The sequence below is a fragment of the Tenrec ecaudatus genome, chromosome 3, assembly GCF_050624435.1.
Source record: "Tenrec ecaudatus isolate mTenEca1 chromosome 3, mTenEca1.hap1, whole genome shotgun sequence".
NCBI lineage: Eukaryota > Metazoa > Chordata > Mammalia > Afrosoricida > Tenrecidae > Tenrec > Tenrec ecaudatus.
Window position 1 is genome coordinate 178,849,912 of NC_134532.1, and position 9,474 is coordinate 178,859,385.

Genomic DNA, 9,474 nt, shown 5'->3' on the forward strand with positions numbered 1-9,474 from the left:
TTAGAGACAATTCTATTCAGTTTCATTATGCTGGAATACAAAAATGAAAGCTCTTTAAGATGTAAATATCAAAAATTATATGTGCTAAGTTTTCTTCTTAATTTATAGGAGGGTTATTTACTGCCCTGAAGTGTCACCTCTAAATTATTTAAAGGAAACTAAGCAATCTAAATTTTTCTGCTGCCTGAATTATTTAGGACATAAATGTTTCCCATTGAACGCTTTTTGTGGTCACATTTTTTTTCTTGGCTAAAGTGAATAAAATTAGCTTTTGTACAATGATACAAAAGCAATGTTGAAAAATATGTAAAGTAACCATTGTTATATTTTATGAAAATAATGAAGCAGTTATCAAGACTAATATGTTTGTTTGTTTGTTTTAATAAAGCTTGTGCCAATAAGAAACAGCTTTTCTGTGTGTGTGTGTGTTTCTTAGTTGAAAGTCAGTTGCAATAAATGTTTCCCTGCCAGATTTTAACTCAACTTCTAAATTCGTTCTTGCTAGCTCAGGTTTCTATACCTATTACAATATTTTATATTAGCAATAATATACTTACCAGTGTGGCCAATTACCTTACTGAAGAGAAATCGGCAATCTGTCATTTTATGTGAAACTCAGTGAATTCTCTCTGGAGAATGGCTTTGATTATATTGCTTAGAGATAATATTGTGCTTCATTTGTCCCACAGGCTTAGGAACAGACTACCTGGAAGTCATATTACAACCCCATTTTTGTCATTAAATTTAATTGTCTCTCATTTACTGGTGCTTTTAGCAAGTCCCAACACCGTGGTTTGCATTTCAGATTTTATTTCTTCTCTCATCTTCTTGTCAAATAGGGAGCTGCAAGATGGGAAGGAAGGCCAGTAAATAGTTACAAAATCACAGGGCAAGAGGAAGAAAGAGAAGAAGAAAGATTCAATTACGTGTGTACACCTAAATGAAATGGAGATACTCTCTGAGTTGAAAACGTTATTTCTAACAAGCATCCTTTGTTAGGTTTCTAGTTGGAATTAATAGAAACCAATTCAAGTTACATTAATGAACACCCACACACAAATCGTTCAGATCAGCTGAGAATATAGATGAACTATGTGGACGCAAAAAAAAGTTTCACAAATCCAACAGCAACAAGTCCAAGTCTCCAAAAAGTATGCCAAGGAACTGGAAAACTGTAAAGCTTTCCTAGCACCCCTCAATCTACTCAATATGGAGCTGCTCCTTCATTGTCCTCCTCAGGTCACACATGCTTGCTGTTAAGGGCTCCCCAGTTCGTTTCAGCCCATATGAAGCTACTCACAAGAGGATAAACCACTGCCCACTCCCTCCTCAGTCTCAAGTCTATTCAAGAGTAAGCATACACTGGAGAAAGTAAAGCAGCAATGGATGTGCTTGGGCCCATTGTTTCAGCCACGGCAATCCATCCCATTGAGGGGCTTCCTTGTTTACTGTTGCCCAGATCCTTCACCCGCACCATGTTCTTCTCCAGAAACTGGTCTCTCTTGACCATAGGCCCAAAATATGTCAGGCAAGTCCCACCACCCTTGCCTCCAAGGAGCATTCTCCCCAGACAGTTTAGTTTGTCTTTCTGCCAGTCCAGGGCATTTTCACTGTTCTTCTCCAGGACTGCACTTCAAAAACCTCGATTCATTGGTCTCCATGCAGGCAGAACTTGGCTAACCCAGAGTTCCTAGGGTTAGCTCTGGTTTGTTCAAGAAAGGGCACAAACTCATGTCAAACACTGAAAAGAAAGAATCTCATCGGCATGCCCTGAGTTGAATGCCTTCCAATGGTCAAGTATATTGTAATTCAATAATATAATAAATATTATGTAGCTTGGGTTACTATGATTATATTTCCATAAAAAGCTAATTCAAGAACTAGGCAGTACTTCAAAATATGTTAATCACAGAAAATACATGTAAGTGATTTAGAGCAACCAATTCTTTTAGATTCATTTTAAAATCACATATACATATTACAATAAGATATATACTGTATATGTGATATTTATATTACATTAAAAATATATTTTTCCAAGGACGGGGAACTAGGTTTATAAAGTTCTCTATTTCTCCTGCTGAACGATAAAAACTAATTTTAAAATTTTAATAACCTTATCAATATAAATTGATTATTTCACTTCTTCCTTCCTAAAACTACTTTGCCAGCATATTTCAGATTTTTATAACAGAAACAGTTCAATTTTCTGTAGTTTCCTGAAGCTACCTTCAAAAACTGGGCTGGAGAGTCCATGGTCTATTATCACGACCTAACTTCCTGTTCCAGAGTTTGCAAATGAGGAACACACATAGCTACTAATGGAGGCTGGTGTTTCAAGTCCAACCAGAGGTGCCGTGAATGAAAGGGCTGGCAATCTACTTCCCAAAAATTCCACATTGGAAACCGTTTGGTGGGCAGCCCTTTTCTCACACACATTGGCGTCACCATGCATTGGAGGAAATCGAAAGGCAACTGGCCTGGTTTTATATTTTTGACGTTCTAGTCCAAGGGCTACCTATCCAACCATCTCTCTTCTAATGTGACTCTAGGTAAGAAGTTGTCGAGGAGATTTATTAACATAAGATGTGCAGCACAAAAGACAATCGTTTTTCAGAGGCATTTGCAGTCAAAGCTCCAGACAGACAGGAGACACGATGACATTCCTTGGAACTTTGGAGCAAGGGCTCCCTCTTCCCTGGAGAGTGAACAAGCTGGTGGGGGTTTGGGGGAGAATTGCCGCAGCTTTAATGTACGTTTTTAAGAGTCATCGAGACCATCGCAGATGTAAAGAGCGAAACTGGGTTGCAATCTTGCAAGAGTCCTGGGGCTTTCACACTGAAACGGGATTTCCTCTTGCAGTGAAACTCTCCATCATGACCCATAGCCTTTTATTGATCAACTCCTCTGGGGATAATTTCCTGGAGGAACACAGGAAAATGTAGTCTGCCGTTCTGTTTTGGATTATTTTTGGGGGTGTAAGAGAGTGCTCCTAAGGCCGAAAGCATACCTCCAGTTATCCCTACCCCTCACCACTATCTCCTAAGTGTTTGCAAAATCATCTGCGTGGCTATGAGCCAGAGAAAGGTACCGGCACATTTCAGGATTATTTTGCAATCTGTTCAGAGCCAGTGATGAAGACAATGTGGTGGTGGACGAGGTCCTGGAAGAGATGCTGGCAAAGGGTTTCCATTGAGCCCCGAATCAAACAGCCTCAAAGACTCATACACCACCACACCTCCTCTTTCAACAGTTGGCAATGCCACAACAGGAAGTACCAAAGTAGGGGACCAACTTCCAACACTGGGCAGCTGCCAGTGGTGCCCTGGCCACAGAGCGGGGTGACACACACCAACAGTGATGCCTGTTTTGGTGTGATTAAAGACAATGATGCCATCATCGATAAATCACGTTCCACAGTTCCTGCTGAGATCCAGGGTGATTGATGCATATGTCATGTTGACTGGAAGGCCACACCTCACACTTTCCTTCATGAACCCAAGGTTATTGGATGATGTCAGCTTCTATCCCTGTGTATGTTTTAAGTGCTGGGAATCAGAGTGTATCCTCTTTGTAATCCCAGTGTATGCCAAACCTAACATCGGTTTCCAAGACAGCAGTTCATTTGGACGCTTTGAAATAACAGTGGGACCCAAGTAGACAATGTGGAAGGCCATAGAAGGAGCGATTGTCACCAGTCAGATGCCCAAAGGGGTCCTGAATATGAGCCTGATGCCTTCTCGGGGAGGTAGGGGGTGGGTGGGATGCATGCTTTTGATTCAGTTAAAAAGATGCTGTCAGGGATGTAGGAGAAGTAAACCCCTCAAAGTTACAAGGTTGAAGGGTACCATACATCTTCAGACTGGAGCTTCCAAGCCAAATGAGAACCCCACAATTAACCTGCAGTGTAAGCTCCAGAAGCTGGCCATTTCTGAGAGCAAAGTGAATCCTCTGGATGTGAGTGGAGAAAAGTACAATCCAAGTTTGAACCTGAAGGGAGTTTTACAGAGGCAACTGGTTATTCATATCTTACTTGTCTAAAAGTGAAAAAAAAAATCAGCCTGTCTGCTAGATCAGCGCACCCTGGAGCTCCTGCTCCCAATTTTTCTTAAGCTTCAGCTCCCTGGAACCAAGCAAGGGAAAAAGGGCTCCCCTGGGAGAGCTGGATAAAACAGAAGCCCAATCACCAGCAGCTCAATTTTCCAAAAGAGACTTTCAATGGAGGGAGACGACTTGACATCACATTTAACTATATTGTGATGCCTACCATAATTCTCTAAAGCCAATGAGAGATTTCTTTGATTCTGGTTTCCAAAGGTGGAAAAACAGATTACCTGAGAGAAAGATGAAAGCCAAAAGAAGGCCAATTCAATAAAAGAATAATGGGGGAGACAAAGGGGAAAAGAGTATTAAATAATTATGACAGAAGAAAAAAGAATCAGCTGGTTGTTCCTCAGAATGACGTCTCTTCCTATTAACTTTTTGACCTTTGCTCTTCTGATAATTGTATACCTCGTCAATTTATATATTAAAACCTGCAGCCCTATAATGGCCTCTATGTTCTAGATTAAACCACATCTGACAAAAAGATGATTAAAACTACCTAACAATTCTAAGCTGTTTTTCATATGCTGCAAATACACCCAGTCAAGGCTCTGTATCACATTAAAATTAAGCTCAAGTCATCCAGCTGCATCCTTTTCACCACAAACCATACGTCTGCTTCTAGGCCCTAAAGTCTGATCACTTTAACCCAAGGGTGCCCAACTTCTTCAAAAGGTTTCCAACTCAGAAGGCCCACAATTCATTCTTTGTATTTCTTTTCAAAAGGTATCATATCATTAGCCTTTATCTCTCATTTCCCCTTAGAGATAACCAGAAACCTTTGAGCTACAACCTGGCAGTGACTTTCAGTGAGTCTCAAAGACTGACAGCCTCTAGGTCTGACAATCATCATCAAGAAGCTGTCTCTGAAGTGTCCACACAACTCTCGTATGTCTCACCTCAGAAGGGACTGCCAAACTAGTCGTGTCAATCAAAAGTTTTCAGAGGCAGGACTGTCTTCGCCTGTGGAACACCTCAATGACACTCTCAGTGACCCTGTTGGTCACATCTCAAGAGTACAAAATATGACGCCTCTTTTCGTACTTATGAGTATTCACTTTCATTAAAACCTGTTTGGGCTCCTGGATTTCTGCTAGATATTGAATTTGTTTTAAGTTCATATCAGAGAGCTAGGAGAAATGGGCACAGTATAAATAAATCACATCGAATGAATAAAGCATCAGGTGGGTTGTGCAATGGGGCAGGAGTGGCTGTGTGTTTGCAGGAAATTCAATCGGAGATGAATGGCTTTGGAAAGCATGTGTGCAGCTGGGAAAGGGCTCCAAATGAACAGGCTCGGGGCAATAAGTCTTTCATTCACTCTGCAGTGGCCCATTCAGTGGGAATTTGCATGGCCTTTGAAATCCAGCTGTTGAAACCTTCTTTTCACTTTGAAACCAATGGCACTGGATGCTACTATGAATTTCACATATTAAAATTAACATGTTTAATGGCGGTTTAATTCTCTTGGCTAGAACTTATGGAAATGATGAGATACACTTTGCAGTTGACTAGAAAAGGCTGGTAAGAACAACATAATAATCATCACACTTCCTCTCTGAAGAGCTTTCATCAAGATTTTGTATGCAGGGGTTGCTTGTGTTATGTTGTTGCAGCCCAACTGTTATTTTGAATAAAAATTTCATTTTCAAATGGCAGTGATTTGCTTAACTGATTATTTTACTATTGAAAAATGCCTGCATTAAAACCAAACAGACTTTCAGGACATGGTGTGTCAAGCAGAGATAAATGATAGTTGGCAGCACATATACCTATAGCATCTACAACCTTCTTCAGACCATAAAAAAGTCACTACATTTCACCTAGATATGTTAGGTTGGTAAATTAAAATAAAATACCAGAAAGAAAAAAAATTACTATTTCATTTAACTCTCTTTGAATTTCCATCTTGTTGATGAGCCTTGTTGTTCACAATTTCCTTTAAAGTTACGAATCTAGTTATATAATTTGAATTTAGTTATTTTTCTTCTATCATCTGATTTTATTGTATCATAATATCTAAGACATTCACATTCATGAAAACCGCAGATTTAAAAAATAATCGTATTTATAAAATCACTAAGAAAATGAATTTAAAAACACTAAGGAAGTATTTAATATATCTTTTAAATACCATTATCAGCACATTATCATTAGAGCCTGTAGTTCAAGGTCCATACTTTTTGTTTAATACAACATCTTAGGAGAGGGAAGACAATACATATTACAGGGTTTCTGTTCCCGTGGTCTGAACTAATTCTCCAAAGAAAGTTCTAAGAGCAATGGGAGCTGTGCCCATTAGGCAGTCATCTGTTCAGTAAAAGTCAAATAAACTTGAGATCCTTTAAAGAAGAAGTAAACTGCTGACCCTGTGAGGATGTGTTATTGTTAGGTGTGAGGGAAATCAGTTCTAACTAACAATAACCCTAAACAGTCAGTCCTCTGCTACCCACACAAAGGTCACTCCTGTAGCCAAGGTGTCCATCCATTTCATCAAAGCTCTTCTTCTTTTTCATCTACCCTCTACTTTGCTGAGCTTTACTTTGTCATATTCTCCAAAGACTGTACCTGCTGCTAGGTGACAGGGAGTGAGTTCCCATCCATAATAACCATATAACATGAAAAAAAAAAAAAAAACACCGAGTCAGTCTCACAATCAGTTCTTTGCTATAGCCCATTGGGGGCAGCCACTGGGTCAGCCCAGTTCCTTAGGGTTTCCTCTCCTTTACCAAACCCATTAAGTCCTTCTCCAGGGATGGTTCTCTCCCGATAACATGTTACAAGTATGTAAGACACTTTCATCGTCCTAACCTGTAAGGAGCACTCTGGCTGCATTTCTTCCAAGACAGATCAGCTTGTCCTTTTAGCAGTCAATGATTCTTTCAATACTCTTCTCCAGCGCCACAATCCAATGCGTCAATTCTTCTTCACTCTCCTTTAGTCAACGTCCACACTTCACATGCATTTGAAGCGATTGAAAATGCCATGGCCTGAGTCGGGTGCACTTTACCCTCAAAGGAAGACGCTGCCTTTTCCATACTCTGAAGAGGTCTTGGGCAGCAGTTCTAGCTGATGTGCAGCAGAATTGCCAGGGGTATTTCCTTCCTGCTAAATTGTACAAAGCAAGTGAGATTATTCCTCACCACCCTCACATTTTATAGTTGTTCCAAGTTCTAAGCATAGAAAACACAAGAACTTTTAAAAAATGCTCTTCCATATTAGTTTTTAGAAGGGGATATGCTAATAAATGGTGCCATCAATTCCCTTGTCCTAATCATTCTAATCCTGTGGGTTTTGTTAAAAAACCGCAGACCTCCCATTCAATAAATGAACCACCATCCTCCACTGAAACCCACAAAAACAAATAAACAAGTTTATTTTGAGCCTTTATTTGAAGACATTTTATGTAGGCAAGAGGAATCCTTATGTGGTTTAAAAAAAAGTCGACACGTTATACAGCTAGCTGAAAGGTTGAAGGTTGTTTTTAATCTCCCAAGAGAACTAAATTCCGGTGATCAATATCTGGGAAAATCAGCCATCGACAACCCTATGAAGCACAGTTCTACCCTGAGACCCACGGGTACCAGAATTAGTTGACGGAACAGCAACTGATAGTTGTGGTACATAAGATAAGCACCGAGGTGTACGTAGAAACAGTGAGAAAAATGTAACGAATTTGTGCAACATTAACTCATATAGACATTCGACAATTAAACTTCATGTCCACCCAACACTCTCACACACCAGTACTGAACATCATCAAAGGGTGAGACCTCTTCTGAGTCGCACCACAATTGCAGTCTCCAATGGGGAAATGGAAGCAACATACAGCTGAATAGGAAGTAAGTAACCCAGGGCATCAAGAACTGCAAAATATCTTGATACTTTCTGGAGCTTCTAAGAAGTCCTAGTGGCATGTCTTAGAGTTTAAGCACCGGACTACTAAATGAAGAACTGATCGTTCAAAACCACCAGTCATTTTCAGGAAAAAGGATGTAAGAAGATGAAGAAGAATGAAGCATTTCTACTATCTCCTAAAGAGTTTATGTGACTTGGAATTGACAGCAGCAGGGCAGTGGGTGGTAGTGTGTTCACATTTTTCAGATGTGTGATATTAAGGTTTCCAGATCTAATCGATTCCTTTTCAGTAATGTCTGATTAATGAAATGTTAATGTGCTTCTGATAGCTAGGTTTATTGTGCCAGCCTGGCCAACGAACACATGTGGGATTAATTGAAGGGCAATTTAATTGAAGGGCAGAGAGATAAATGGCTCAGTGAGCCTCAGCTTTTTGTCTCTTGCTCTTTGATGATTGGAGCAGTGTGCAGCTGCCTTAGCTGATTCTCTGTCTCAACTTGTGAGCTACACTACCTGTGGGACACGCAATCCACGGACTGTGTCGCTATCATTTGAGATTCCTTCAAGACCTGCTTCACCACACTGCCGGGGTATACATCACTTGAGCGGGGGACTGTCAGACACTGTCATCTGGCTAACTGTTGTTTGTTGCCTGTGACCAGGTTTCCTGAATTGCTCTACAGAAGATTCAGCTATCTGCTTACTTGACTTGCATCCAGCAGCCCTCCTGAGTTCAGGACTGCCAGTGTATAAACTGTCTCATGAAAGTGAGTTGCACTGAGTCATTTATACTGCTGTATAAACTAATTAGCTGCTTATTTCTTATGTTGTATATATCTATCTATATCTTTATCTATATAAAATCATAAGTGTCCTGGTCTTGTATCTCTAGAGAACCCTGTCTAACACCGTGCTTAATAAAATGTTAATGTGAAGTATTAATGTGCTTCAGTAGGATTTGTAAAACATATTTCATCTATGTAATTGATTAGGGAACAAGTTGTGTTACTCCAGGTAGACTCAAAAAACAGATCCAGAGACAATCATATGTGTATAAGAAATAACTTTAAATCAAAGAGTAATTGTATATTAAGAAAACATCCCAGCCAGTCCATATCAAGTCCATAAGTCCTATATTAGTCCATATGTCTGATAACAATCTGTAAATTCCTCTTCAGACAATACATGCAATGATTCTGAATTCAGAAGAACACAGGCCAGTGGGTGGGAAGTCTTGTGGATCCAGTGGCAGTGAAAGCATCTCAGTGCTGGCAGGGGTCTCCATGTGGATACTCCAGCTCTAGGGCTCTAGCATAGCTCCATAAGTCTTGTTGCCAGGAAAACGAAGCAGAGTGTCTGTGTGCATCTGGCTTCCAGCCAGCTATTTATCTCCATTAATCCTCTAAATGAGGTCCTCAAGCTGCAACCTGATTGACAGGCTAGACTCCACCCCTGTGCAAGTTGGCAGGAGATTATTTAACTACCATGTAAGTCTTCAATCAAGAACAATAA

General features: G+C 40.1%; 1 pseudogene; it reads left to right on the forward strand.

Moving 5' to 3' along the window:
• The first annotated feature begins 2,876 nt into the window (after nt 1-2,876).
• LOC142442472 (AP-3 complex subunit mu-2 pseudogene) lies at nt 2,877-4,041 on the forward strand (annotated as a pseudogene).
• Nucleotides 4,042-9,474: the final 5,433 nt, after the last annotated feature.